This window comes from Akebia trifoliata, chromosome 12 (assembly GCF_017979445.1).
Source record: "Akebia trifoliata isolate Shusen 1 chromosome 12, ASM1797944v1, whole genome shotgun sequence".
NCBI classification, from domain to species: Eukaryota; Viridiplantae; Streptophyta; class Magnoliopsida; order Ranunculales; family Lardizabalaceae; genus Akebia; species Akebia trifoliata.
The window spans coordinates 31,688,611-31,698,153 of record NC_141386.1 but is presented as its reverse complement, the minus strand read 5'-3'; the positions used below and the strand labels follow the sequence as shown (position 1 = coordinate 31,698,153).

The 9,543-nt window shown below is 35.2% G+C and overlaps 1 long non-coding RNA gene and 1 pseudogene across 2 annotated transcripts; one reads left to right on the top strand and one right to left on the bottom strand.

The window, feature by feature from the left end:
- Positions 1–1,002: 1,002 nt before the first annotated feature.
- Positions 1,003–3,191, top strand: LOC147389541 (uncharacterized). 2 transcript variants are annotated; one of them, XR_015170840.1, is made up of 5 exons: positions 1,003–1,363; positions 1,489–1,568; positions 2,084–2,518; positions 2,620–2,858; positions 2,954–3,191. It is a non-coding gene; the product is annotated as an uncharacterized LOC147389541 (long non-coding RNA). The 2 variants fall into 2 exon arrangements; XR_015170839.1 differs by having other exon boundaries at positions 1,003–1,568.
- A 2,336-nt stretch (positions 3,192–5,527) lies between these two features.
- Positions 5,528–6,678, bottom strand: LOC147389540 (uncharacterized; annotated as a pseudogene).
- Between the last annotated feature and the right edge of the window lie 2,865 nt (positions 6,679–9,543).

The window sequence follows — 9,543 nt, the reverse complement described above, 5'->3', positions numbered from 1 at the left end:
AATTAAAGAGTCGTGATAATCAGACTCTCGTTTTTGTATGCTCCCTTCAGAACCGTAGATCCTTTGCTTTGGGACACACGAGGACAAAGATTTATGTTCTTTGAACTATCACGTCAGAGACCATACAAAAAAGAGTGTCAAATTATCACGATTCTTAATTAAAATATTGTTATAATTATAAATAAGTAAAACTAAAAGAAGCATTAGAGAGGGTTGTCACTTGGATTGGACCCATGCTTTTTCTAGGAGCACGAAGTTGAGTGTAAGTTTTTTCTTTCAATGGGAAAAGAGAAACCCGTGAACCTGAAAACATTTTTGTTTGTTTGTTTGTTTGTTTGTTGGACTAATATATTATTTCCTTCCAAATCACCTGAAAAAAATTTCTTTGGAAGCATTTGGTTCGGATTCTAGAACTTGATTCTTGCTGATAACAAATTCTAGATGTTACGAATTTCAACATAATCAGAAATAGAAATTGTCTAAATCCAAATTTTGAATTAGATTGCAACAAGGCTCCTTCAATCTTTCATTAGGGGATGCTCGACGTTGTTAAGAGTTGCAACAACCATGATTCATTCAACTCTACTTCCCAACTTGGATTCACACTTTTTTGATGAGTTGTAACTCTCACATAAAAGGGCAGGAGTTACATTTCTAGTCCTCCAATTTGCCCATCCATATATCAGTCAAGTACCCTTGTTACTTGAACCCAGTGTCCGGGATGATCACACCATCCAAGCTTCACTACATCACAAGCAATTAAAAACCACTAAATATGACGGGAAAAATGACTGACCAAAGCCGTTGTTTATATATGACAGTTTTTTTCAGTTGTTTAGTCCTTAACGACGTCTATAATAGTCGATTATAAACAACTAAGAGAGCCACTATTGCCGCTCCAACTTTTACTAATGCTACACCCATTCCTATATAAGAATTGCACACAGTTGGTATGGCATTAATAAAAAGTAGGTTGCAATAACTATTTGCATCTCTAAAAAATTAGAATTGAAAACTCAATTCATATGTTCTTCTCTAAAAAACCCTAAAATCTCTAATCTCAAACTCAAAGTTTGTTTTTCTCTCACAATTCGTGTGTTCTTCTCTAAAAAACCTTATGGAATGTAGATTTCTCACGCGTAACCTCTACAGAATTTTTATACCATAAGGTAATCCCAATTAAGATTAAAGATCGAAAGACACGTGTTTTAGCAAAAGATATAGCTCTAGACATAGTTGGATGGCTAATAAGATTGAGATTTTCAATCCTAATTGTTTTGGGATAAGGCTTAGATGGTATTAATCACTAAAATCCCATTTTCTTTCTATCAGCAATGAGAATAATGAATTCCTACGTATGCAGGTAATGTGTGCGTCATCATACAAGAGTTCCTTATTTTTTCAACTTGAAACTCAGTTTCTCTATATTTAATTCCTATTGCCAGCATTCCCTTCATTTACATACATGTGAAATCTTATGTTTTGCAGTCTATTCAAAACCAGAGGGAAATACAAGCACTACACAAGAAATTGAATTCCTACTTTGAAGAAAAACAAACTTTGGAGGGGTATTAATTTTATTATTTACTTTGTATGTTATATTGCCCCTGTCACGAAAATCGTTATCTTGATGTTACATAGTTGCTCCTGAATTTTTCAAAAGACATTTGTTTGGAGAGGTGTTAACTTAATGCATATTTGGTCGTTCTTAGGCATGTCTTACTTGGTTTGATTTATCAACCGATAAGGAGCATCTTTTGTATATCACTCTTATTAGTTATTTAATTAAATAATTTTATCTATAAAAAAGAGAGTAAATTAGTTAGTGGGCAGGGCCTATTGTTTGATTATATGATTGATTTCAGAAATTAACTTCACTCATTGTTCTGCAGAGAAGTTGGTTTGTTCAAGGAGTTGTACCAGATCCATTAGCTCTGTTTTACATCATCGTAGTCAGAATGATGCATGAATCATTAGGCAATGTGTAATCAGTAAATGTAGATCATAAATTGCAATTATAGCTCTTGGCACTACCTGAAAGCAAATATAAGCACATAGTAATAATGTTGTTTTCCTCTTTTAGGCATCATATATGTTTGGTGTAGAATGTGGAATATTACAAGACGTGCTAGATCTCGCACCTCTCAACAGAACCAATAGCCTTTCGTTCAACAGTTGACGTCATTTGTCAGGCAACAATCAACTGCAACAAACATAGAACAAAATCAGTTACTTGGGCAGCAAAACAATGTCAAAGACATGCAACAGCAGCAGCAACGTGATTTGCGAAATAGTGTTCAAAATTTTCATCAACAGCAATTGGGGTCTAAAAATAGCATATGTGGATTACAGCAACAACCACATCAGCAGTCGATGCAAATCCTACAACAGCAAATGGAGGTTTCAGGTCAGCAACAACCCTCAGATGCATCATATGGTTTGATGCAAATGCAGGGGAAACAATCAGAATCACAGCCAATACATCAACGAAGGCTTCAGGCATTAGGTTCCTCATCACGTAAGGGATACATTAAGCCTCGAAAAGCATTTTATTATAAATGTACGCACATGTTACGTAAATGAGATTTTAATTTATCTTTGATGTATGATTTTATATAGGGTCCAATTAAAAACGTAAACCAGGACGTACACGCCTCAAGTCTTTGTGGCACATAGATCGATGGACCCGTAAGAAACTAGTTGATGCAAATGGTAGGGGACAACCTATTGGCGATGTAGGCCGTCAGTTAGGCCAGTTCTTGGGCACCGTGGTACGTAAACAACGGTTCTTTAGTTTGATGTATGATGATTGGAGGCATATGCCATCTGTGAAGGACCTCGTTTGGCAAATTGTCCAGGTATCATAAAAACAATTTGCTCAAAGTATTATAGTCGTTAATGTTAATTCTTTATATTAAAATCGTTATTCATATGCTCTCGAAATGTGGTGCAGGATGTGTTCGAAGTAGACATCACCTTGAAGGGTTGGGTACTCAAATCCTTCAACGTAAAATAGAAGAGATGATCTTCTTTGAGATTGTTCATGTTAGTTTCTCTAATTCTTAGAAGATATCCATGTAGATCTTTCATTCTTCTTGTGACACGTATGGAACAAGAGAATATATGGACAACTAATATTGGGAAGTACTTTTTGTTAGTTTCAGTTGCTGTCAATATATGCTTTATATTCTCATTCAGGTTATTGAGAAATGGCCCTCCAATTCCCATTGTAGGCTTTGTCCTTGCACAAAGGGTTTACAAACTAATTGAGAGGCTCATCACGATATATAATTATAAAATGCCTTCAAAATTTTTGATTGGCTGTTACTGTTATTTTGAAATGGGATTTCCATGGATCACTTAAAAATATGTTAAAACAAGGTTATGAAAATTAATTTCTGACATTCCTGTAAATTTGAATGAAAAAAATTAAATAAAATTCAAGCCAAGTTAGCGAAAAGTTAAGTTTCTGTAGCTAAAATGGCAACAAAAAATCATTTAACCTATGGCGGCGGATATTTCTGTTGCTATTGATATGAATTTCGCAATAGGCTGTAGCGGCAGATTTCTTGCCATGTAGCAGCAGAAATATCCACCGCTATAGACCTTTTTTCTTGTTATGAGGGGTGGAAATTGATTCCATTGTTTACATTTTGGCAGGGATATAATGTGAAAACTGAAAAGTTTGACAAGAAAATTTGACGGGCAAAGCCCACAAATTTTAGAAAGCGAATTTTGATGGCTCATAGATGTTGAAAATTTTGACGATCCCCAATTTGACAGCTTTGAGCCATCAAATTTCTCCCATCCTCTATTAATTTAATGGTTTCGGTCCGTCGAAAATAAAAATTGACAATGAAAATTTTGACTCCTTGATCCGTCAAATTTTATGAAATTAGACGATCTTGGGCCATCAAATATAGTGCTTTTTTCACGTTGTGATACTAGGATGCAATGTGGATATCTTTCCAATTTCTTATCTAAGTCTTCATTAGGGACGTCATATAGAAGCAAATCTATTTGGGATTTAATTAGTCATTGAATGATCGAGGCGCGCTTAAGGTTGTGAAAAAGGTAGGTCATACTCAAGAGTAGGAAATTTACATTCATAAGAAGTAATCTAGTTAGCATTCCGATCTACTTTACATATCTATTCACAATTACTCGAAGTATGGAATTGAGGTTGGAGAAGTTGATTTGTGATTCAGAATGAAAATTCCACTCAATTAAGTTGAAAGCAATTTGTTTGCCCAAAGAGTAAGGGCACTTGGGTATCTGCAAAGTTCAAAGAAACAAACATAACATTACAAATAAAGTGGTTGTGGAAGTTTGGGGTAGATTTAAAAAAAATATGGTTGGGAGAATGGGGTAGCAAGGAGACTATTTAGATGTGATGTGTGGAAAGACATAATCAAAATCTTGTCAAAATTCCCGAAAGGGGGAGAGGAATAAAGTAAGATTCTGAGAAGAAAAATAGTGTTGCATGTCAACTCTATAGGAGTAGTTGCCCAACATGTATTCATGTTTGTTATTCATGAGGCACGTCAGGGATGACTACTCTTGAGATTTCGTTTTCAGAAGACATTGCATTGTTGCATGTTTGGTATTTTTATTTCATTATTCAGGTTGACATTCCGCGGTTTGTTCTCAGTCTTGGGTCTTTTGTTGTCTAGAAAAGGAATAAAAGAGCTTTGAAAGGAAATGAACAATTCACACAAGAACTTATTATTAGCATTATGGGTATCATGTTTTTGTAGTCTTAAGTTATTTGAGGATTTTAATGAGAATATTTTTGAATGAGTCTAGATCATATGCACCTTAAAACCCTCCTCTCAAACTTCAATACTGGTCATGTAAGCCACAATCCAAGGAAATTTTCAAAAGGAGAGATTTTAGGCATTAATTTCTCGGATTGTGACGAACGTGGCATGTGTTGAGGTGTGGGGGGAGGGTTTCGATCCTCCACCTTGTGTGCATACGACCCTGCTTCAAAAGTCTCATTTTGAAGATTTATTAGTCAGATGGGATTCTATATAGGCCAGAGGGCTAACGATTTGTTTGTTGTATTGTACTATGATGGACATCTCAACCATTACCTTTACTTTTCATATAATATAAATATTTATATACTATTCATACTTAAAAAATAAAACAAAAAACCCTCAACTCAGATATCCAAATAGGCCTTCAATTTCTTTGGCCTATTGAGATGAGTGTTTGACCAGTGTATAACATTATTGAGAGAGAGAGAGATGGAATCAAATAGGCCCTCAATTTCTTTGGCCTATGAGATGAGTGTTTGACATAATGTACAACATTATCGAGAGAGAGAGAGTCCACATCTCATTCCATTAAAAAGACATCTACAAAGAAAAGCCTAAAGGGTACATAGAAAGTTGTGGTCTATGCTTATCAAAGAGAAAGTTGTATGTTTTAACTTTTTATGTCAATTGGGTTTCTCTCTTTTGTATGACATTTCATACAAATGGAGAGTATCTTACATTTACCAATGTATTCAATCAATGAAGACACAAAATGGTTAATTACTTATATCTTACCCTAATTACTTACCTAATCTAACCAAACATTAATTAACAAGCCCATCTCTTCAACAATCACTTCATCATCTTTCAGTTTTCCCAACTTTAAGACATCAAAAAAAATAAAAATAAAGCTAATTATATTACATGTCTCACCCAACTCACCAACACAAGAAAATTTCGATCTTCAACCTATACATCCTGTCATCATTGATCGAAATTCTTCGAAGTCCACGAGTCCATCACCGTCCTTATCAACTCCTCCTATCATTAAGGAACACTCGTCGAGAGTGCACTTATCGTATCCGAGGCTAATTAGCACATTTCGCAACTCTTTAGCTGATATAAATCCATTCTTATCCGAGTCGAAGACCAAAAATGCATCCATTAAGACATCATCCTTGCTATTAGTACCTTCATTACTACCACCAAAAATTTCCATGAATTCTTCTAAGTCGATAAATCCGTCTCCATTATAATCTACCTCTCTTACCATTCCTTCTGCTTCCTTTGCAACTGTTGACTTCTCATGTCCAAGGCACAAGAGCACTTCTCCAAGCTCTAATGGAGATATCTTACCGTCTCCATTAGTGTCGATGAGCTCAAACACTTGTTTCAATTGATTAGATACTTCCATGGAAGAGAAAGATGAAGTAATCCAATCAAACCCAGTTGATAATAATCTCTTGGGTTTCCTTTTCTTGGATTCCTTAGCTTCATTCAAGGATGTGAGTTGTTGGAAAGAATTTCTAACCCACTTTCTTAGAGAGGTTAAGCAAAGTTTATGAGAAAAGATCAACATGGTGGTTAATAGAGAGAGAGAGAATTGTCGGAGGTTGCGTTGGTGATGGTGGTTATAAATGGAATAAGTGGTAGGTTTGAGACCAAGGGAGGGAATCAAAGGAGATGATTAGGTGCTGTTTGGAATGAGAATAGTTACATATATGGTGGTGGAGTTGCATGTGCTATGGCCCTCTTTGAGTAGTTTTGTCACCTTGCAATAATTCTATGGGTTCAAGGTCCTACATAAACACCAGACAAACAGTCCCTTTGGTTCATCACTAGTGGATTCTCAACTCCACATATCTGGATAGAGAGAGAGAGAGAGATTTGAAATATTCTGCTTTATGTTTGTGGAGAGAGACTAGAGAGTTTCTTGTAGTAGGCCTAAAAATCTTTTTTTATGTTTTGTTCTTGGTACGCGGTTGACTACGCGGATGACGTAGTAAGGGCACAGAACTGTAGATCGCTATCATCGGGATACACAAAAAAATATGTGCGGTTCTTTGCTTTTGCCACGTCATTCGCGTATCCAACCACGTACCAATACCGTGTGCAGTCAACCTTATTCTTTGTTCAAAGCCGGTCGCGCAGATGCTGGGGGTTAGCTGTTTACGTGTGAACCATGTGTGAAACATGCGGATTTGCCGGCTTAGTCAAATAGTGAAAGAGTGTAGATGCTGTACTCCTCGTCATTAGATAGCTACCAAACACCACATCTTCATTGTGCGCCACTTGGTATGTTCTTAGGTCCATTGAAAGAGAACGTTACAACCTACTCCTGAGGAAACTTGCACATACCTCTGATAAGTGATAACACAAAGAAAAACACTTTCCTAAGCCTTATTAAGGGTCGTTTTACTCAAATGGATTATCACATCAACAATCCAATACTACAGTCCTCTAAATATCATCAAAAAACTTAGATCCAAATTTTTTTTATTTTGTACTTGATCCAAGGTTTTAAAGGGTTTGACATATCACGAATCTTCTTAAAAGAGAGGGGTCCCTTTGGGAATGCAGATACGGATAATGCATGATTGTTGTCCACTTATGTTGTAAGGTGTCGAGTTAAGTCCCGCAAAGAGTGAAACTCTCATGTTTGGTTGCCACCATTGAGTTTGGAACCTTAAATAGACTACTAGTGATAATTCGAAGGAAGGTGAGGATCCAATTTTTTCATCGGGTCTAGGTAGAGACCAAAGAACCTAAGCGACCAATCTGACAGAAAAACTCAAATGATAAAGAAGCATTGCTAATTTCTTCATGCTAGTTTCAAGTTCAAAGTATCGTTTGTGCAAATAAGAATCCCCTTAACGACTACCGAACTTCCACCTAACTCTCAAATTTAAAATTAATATTCAACGGTGAAAAATAACTTTTTTTTGAAATTTTTTTTTTTTCATAGTTCATAGAATTTTTTCTTGAACACCCTAAAGCATCCAATCATGATTTTGGATGCTACAAGGTGAACCCAAGGACCTTAGCAAGGGTGATATCCTTACTAACTTATTAAGGCTAGTTGGATTTTAATAGAAAAGTATAAATTTTAACCCAAATGGTTAGTATAATTGGCTAACCACCCAGATCAACCTGATTGGTGATTTCTCGCCACGAGATTTAAAAGACAACTTCTAATAGTATCCCAAATTTTAATTATTACACTACAATCTCTTCTTTAATTATTTATCATACCGCAATTAAACCTTAAAACACACTCTTTAAACATTATAAGGTTTGACTCAAATTATTAATAACAATTGAGGTGCCAAAAAAAACCTCTCGTTTTTTTTAAAGGATATTATATGAATCTAACTATGATTGTGAACAATTACTGAAATTGTTTGAACTGAATATTATAATCTTTTATAATGTTGAGATTATAATTTGAGCCAAATTTTTGTAATATTTGAAGAGTGTTTTCATCTTTAATTGAGGTGTGATAAATAATTAAAAAAATTATAGTATAATAAGTAAAAGTTGGGATGTCACTAATAATTCTTATAAAAAAAAAATTACGATCAATTATTATAAGTCACTCTCGGGAGTCGGGACCAGGAGACTGCCTTTCCCATCAACAGAAAAGGTGGGCCACACATATTCATTGATGGAACGGTCAGTCCTCTATTTGACACGCTGTAATCCTGTATCAAACATTAGCAGTAACATTAATTAACGAATGAGAGGGAGAGAAGAAGGGATATTTCCGTCATTTTACGTTTCTTGTGGTTTAAAGAGGTCGTTGCGTCAATCATGATCCGCACCGCATGTGGCCGGCTTACATTTTCCTCTTCCTTTGTGGGAGTTGACAATGGTACGAAGCGCACACATCAAATAGGATGTTTAATTGTTTCTCAACGAAGATCATGAGATATCTAATCAACAAGGTTTGATTCATCCATCAACTTGTCTAGCGCTTTCATGGAGTGGCATCTTAAGATTGGCTATGCTTTATGAAATTGTGAATGTTTCATTTCGAGTAACTTATGTAGAAATCCAATATAGTAGAAAGAGTCGTGATAATATAACTTGTTAGGTGGTATACTCAATCAACTCTTTGACGTGATAGGTTCGAGAATTGTAAATCTGTATGTCTCAAGATACACAATTCTCTCGAGATACATTTTTTTATAGGTAAATACAATCTTGTATTTCAAGACGTACAGATCTACAATTCTCAAATTTGTCACATTAGAGAGTCAATTGACTAACCACCTAACAAGTTATATTAATACTCCAAAAAGTATATAGGAGTAACAGGACCATTTTTTTGTTTTTACTTATATCAATTCAATCATGATTGAACCCATTTACATTTATTAAAAAAATTAAAAATATATATATATATTTTTTTTAATTACATTCATTTATTTTCATAGAAAATATCATTAACAAAAAGTGATGGTTCATCCCCCAAAAGGATTTCTTTTATAAAATCTAGTCGAGCCTCATTAGATCACAGGTTTGGTTTGATTTTTAAGAGGCCCCCATCAAGTGTCGAGATATTTCAATAAGTTTTCTCAAAAATATTTTCTATAGTGGTCTTTGATGTTTAGTAACATATTATATGTACAGCCACGTGGCATTCAAAAAAGAAATTTTATTCGCTTATAATAAGAGCCTAAGAGGGGTTGAAACATTCCGTGGAGGTGCATTGCCGTCTTGCTCCTGCGTCAAGATTCTAGAACATTGGACGGTCATAACTTTTATGCCTCGGATTGAT